This window comes from Octopus bimaculoides, chromosome 1 (genome assembly GCF_001194135.2).
Source record: "Octopus bimaculoides isolate UCB-OBI-ISO-001 chromosome 1, ASM119413v2, whole genome shotgun sequence".
In the NCBI taxonomy this organism is placed as follows: Eukaryota; Metazoa; Mollusca; class Cephalopoda; order Octopoda; family Octopodidae; genus Octopus; species Octopus bimaculoides.
In genome coordinates, this window is record NC_068981.1 from 152,155,798 (window position 1) to 152,161,082 (window position 5,285).

Genomic DNA, 5,285 nt, shown 5'->3' on the forward strand with positions numbered 1-5,285 from the left:
GAAATTCGGTAATTTCTATATAAAAGAAATCCGCAACAATAAGTTATTAATTGAGCGATTATTTTTCTATAGCACCTCACTCAATATAATTAATAATGATGTAATATAACTTGTAATCATAAGAGATTTGTTACATTAAAACGGTACCAAATTAGGAGACACTTACCAACTGTGGCTTCGGCCTCAGATGGTTGTTCTGAATAGGGAATGAAAGACAATATAGTCAGCATTTCACCTCATACAGATATAATATGCGTAGACATAGTTACGAAGATAACCAAACATTCATTCACAAATATATACATACCTATTTTAAAGTTATATGTCATAAAGTTTTGCAATAAAATGCAGGACAATATATTATCTTAAATTCAATGCGACAATATATGTTCACTTCCATCATTTAGAAAAGAGGCAACAAAGAGAAACAAAGCGAAGACAAATTTTATATATTACAAGCATATATCAACTATACTAGATTCATTTCGATTAACACATTACGCATTTCCAAACAAGTTATAGTGAGGTAGTTAAATAGAAAGCTAGATCTATCGAGATAATTTCGTAAACTGAAGTTCTCTCACCTTTAGGACGCTCGTCCTGTTGCACAACATCTGTGAAATAATTAAATGATATGTGAATTTCATGCTGAGAACTGATGAACACATCACTAATCTCTACCAATATATCAATCTTGTTTTGCAATTGCAAAGCTTTTCACCCACCCATTTCCCATTGCATGATTCGCTTTATTCTTTCAGTACGATTTCATTGTATATATATGAAGCGCGGAGAAAACGTATCGAAATATTTGCGATTATTAATTTACACGTTAGTGCGACGTGAATATATTTTCAGACGAGTTACTTTCTTTAAAATAAAGTTTCTCTGCAAATAATCATAGGCACTTCAATTTTAACATGATAAATTTACACAATACGTTTCAGATGTAGGAAGCGACTCGGTTTACAAACTATTATATTGAAATGCAAATAAAGTATCACAGCATCTCAATCTTTTACATGCTATCGTTCGTCCATTACTAATTATCTTATTTCTTAATGAATATTTATTCCCTTTCAACAATATTTACGAAGACTTCTCTAAGGTAACTCAGCGACAAGCATAAGCAGGAAATCACGAAAATAATCTCTCACTCACCAACTGTAGACTCCACTTCAGAACGAGTTTCTAGAGAAAGGCAAACGTAAATATAAACCCTCAACACTTACATCACACTATTTATTATGACAGACAACTATTAAATATATTGAACTCGTATAGAATGAGTGGCTTTCAAATGATGAATGTACTAAACTGTTCCAGTTACCCCAATTCAAGGAAACACTTTACAAACCTATCGTCATATTTAACAAAATCGAAAATGCTTTCATGAAAGAAATACTAATTGATTAGTCGGAGGAATTTTGCTTTCATTTTACTAAAGAATTAACGTTGAAATATATGTTACATATCTAGCTTATTGGTACACATCACGAGAAAAGATTCTTCGGCAGCTTACCTGTGCGTGTTACTTTCTCCGTTACAAATTCTGTGAAATTAACGAAATATGTAATTAAATATTTGGAAATATGCTTTAAAGTAGAATGCATAGTTATGTGGCGATTACATAGGGAATCATAGTAGCTAACTACGTCTTGTAGATCTCAAATTTTCTCAAAAGCACTCGTATTTTCAGTAATATATACATGTATGAATGTTTATATGTATATATACACATATCCATAAACAAACACACACACACACGTACATACATACACAAACACACACATACTTGTATTTCCGTTCGCTTACCGTTCTCTAATACTACCAGCTATTTTGAAATTCAGAATTTTGAACGACGATGAAGGAAAAAGTACAAATCAACTGTCACAACGAAGCGACGAAACATTTGACACCTACAACTGGTAAGTTGCACGTTTGAAATTCGCAAAGCAAACACGATTGTAGAGAAAGCGCAATATAATATGGAAAAAATGCGGATATATTTCTGCGTATTAAGCATTTTCAAGAATTTTAAACCATTAGCGCCCTTGGTCCGTTTTTAGGACCAGAAGGGTAATGAATCATGTTTCTGGAGCACCTGTATTTTTCTTAGATATCTTTAGTTCGTCATGTAGACAGGATTGTTATTCAAATATTGTAATAAAAATATTTTTTATATATTTAGAATGCGATAAAGTCGTATAAATAAAAATTGTTGTTAATGAATAAAACGAAAGAAATTGGGCAGTAATGGTTTAAAATACAAGCCATATTCAAGATGACATGGTGTGATATGTAAAGCTTTTGAACTGGGGTTGCGTATTATATTGTGTCCCTTCTGAATATAGTATTTATGACTCTATGGCTGGGCACTTTTGGAGAGTAGCATATGGAGATTTTTCATGTAAATGCGGAGCAGGAATCGGTGCTTGTATTTGATTTTCTCTGTAATTGCATGCAGTGTGTTCATGTCAATATGTAAAGCAATAAAATATATAAAAAAAATATATTAAAATATGTAAAAATATAAAAATATAAGTGTAAGAAATGAAATGATTTTTCGTGGACACAATATAAAATGCAGGTTCTATTTGTGATCTTGGGGTGTCTAAGCTGCTTTTCCAGATGTGCTGTCTTTCCATTTCACAAAGACAGCACTTTCTACTGCCGTTGGTGTAAGGCTTACACTTGGCTAAGATTTTCTAATGGATGTTATAGTTGATGCCTTTTACTTTTAAGGACGATATATGACTGGATAATTTGTTTGTTTTTCTGTGTTCCCAGTGTGCGAAGCTCAAGGTGTGATTGCTGATCCTGGCTTTGAAATTCCGCTTTGTGTGACCCACATATTTCTTTGACGAAACTATGCCCTTAGTGGTTGTAGAGTCTACGGTGGCTTCATAAATGATGGTCTCAGACATGCAAGCTCCATTTAGCGGGCATAAATTTTTATCCCTGCATGAACAGCTGGTTTCATTTTGTTGTTTTTGTGTGTTGTGTGCAATTATAATTTTAAAATTAGTAGTTGAGCTAAAACGTTATTAATTGACGTTTTATACTCTGGCCAACATGAGAAATATGTGAGCAATTACAAGACAACTCTTCAAATGTTTACATCGTATGCCTCTACTGCAGCATATATGCTAAGGAATTATTTCAGCTATCTTTAATCGTTATCTCCCTGGACTTTTCAGTATGATTTCTATATTTCAAATCATTTTTACTAACATAACAAATGCAACAAAATCATAAACTTATAAATATATAAAATTCGGCATGTAAATTAGTATATTAAACGAAAACTTTGCTGTTATATGGAGTATAAATAGCCTCATGTCCATTGTTAGTATTTAAGCAAGTGTGCATTTTTATCTGCTTGTGTTTTTGCATGTTGTGTGTATTAATATTTCTTTTTTAGTTCTACGTATGTGCAACTATCACTTTGCAATACATCACGCAAAGAATACATGTGTTAAACGGAAACGATGTGACACGTGAAATTTATATAAATGCAAATCTTTCTACCATTACAAACAAATTAATTCCTCAAACACTTTACTCCTGCATTGTTTTCATATTTCCATTGACGTTCTGACCCCTAATGCTACCGAATTTTTTAAATTCAAACTTTGAGATAACGATAAGCAGAAAGGAAAAAATATCCGTCACACCGAAACAAAGAAACATTTGACACCAACAACCGCTAATTAGCAAATTTAATGTGTCAGACATGCGGTTTTTAAGAGATTGTGCCTTGCCACATGAAAATTGTGCAAAATATTCGTACAAATTCTGCATTATTATGCATATCACTCTCACGCTGGTATATTTTGGAAATGCCTATAATTCAGGACATTGTTAAGTCTTCTCCCTCCCACATACACACGCACGCACACACACACACAGATATATATATATATAAGTATATATATATATATATCTGCGCAGTCTTCTTTATTGATATATTATCGTAACATATTACTCTGTACAGTGTAATGATATCTGTAATTTCAATGATACTACAAATCAGTGTTGATCAATTATGAATGTATATCTAAAACGATATTTCATCTAATACATCAATATCAATTTTACAATGTCTTATCGTTTCTTTCGTGCACCTTAAAATTCTAAATTGTGCAATTCTTTCAACATTAATTTTTCCTATCCCAGAGAAAATACACAAATTCTTATTCCCAATCTTATTAAATCATGCAATGCAATTTTTATATCTTTTGAAAAAGGCTAACTATATTTCAGTTAACAGCTAATCAACCATTAATGACGTAATGACAGTTTAAACTCTATAAATTTTAGATGCGTTTCCTGGCAAAACCATCGACAAATATCATTGTATTGCAATAAAGTAACCATCATTAAAATAAATCTATTACTCACTTTGATTATTATATCATTCAATTTATTTTGTACTTAGTCACTAATTGAAATGGTAAATTTGTTTAGGACAAACTTCCTCACATCATCAATAACGTAAAATGTTCATATTAAGTTTAACATTTTAACTAGATCCAGCAGTAGCAAGAAATCGTGAAATACTCTCTCACTCACCAAATTTAGATTCCACTTCAGAACGTGTTAGTAGTGAAATTCAAACATAAATATATATCCTCATCACTTACATCATACAGAACAGTGTGACAAACGGATTATATTTACATAGATGTGATTATTTGAGCGTGATTGTTTCAATGTATTTAATTTCGAAAAATATTATCTATAAAACCAGCAGAATACAAGTTGAAAAATTATAGTTTTTAGAATTGAAAATGTTTCAAAGGAAAATATAAAACGAGGAGACTTAGGAATTTGGGACTAAAGAAACATCGGGAAAAAAATTACTGATATACTTTTAGTCTTACTGAATGCACAGATGAATCCCTCTGTAGCTTACTTGTACGAGCTGCACTGACCATAGAAGAGGGCTTCTAGGTAAGTTAATGCCTTTCACGCGTAGCACATGGCCAACCCACCTCAGTTGCACTTTGATAAAGAAACTTTGCCTGCATTATCCCATCTTGCAAAAATCATCTGTTGAGGACGCGCGTGTTTGTAGCTGTATGACTTTATATTGTGTGTATTTTTCACTTTGAAGTACTATAGTATGTACCAGTATTTTCCACATATGCAGTGATAGGTACGGATCTGTGTCATGGAAGCAATAACTGACACCCTATATCTATATCAAAGTAAATATTCATTACATAGACAAAAACGTTTCATACAATAAATTTATATGCATATTTTTACTCACGTAATCT

General features: G+C 32.0%; 1 protein-coding gene and 1 long non-coding RNA gene across 2 annotated transcripts in view; both read right to left on the minus strand.

Annotated features, from left to right (window-relative positions):
- Positions 1 to 5,285, minus strand: part of LOC106869541 (obscurin) — a gene marked incomplete at its 3' end in the record, with an annotated part of 380,350 nt that overhangs the window by 116,909 nt on the left and 258,156 nt on the right. The gene's annotated exons all lie outside the window — the stretch shown is intronic.
- On the minus strand, positions 167 to 1,516 carry LOC128249047 (uncharacterized). The gene is made up of 3 exons (XR_008265152.1): positions 1,162 to 1,516; positions 585 to 614; positions 167 to 196 (listed from the first exon to the last, which is right to left on the minus strand). It is a non-coding gene; the product is annotated as an uncharacterized LOC128249047 (long non-coding RNA).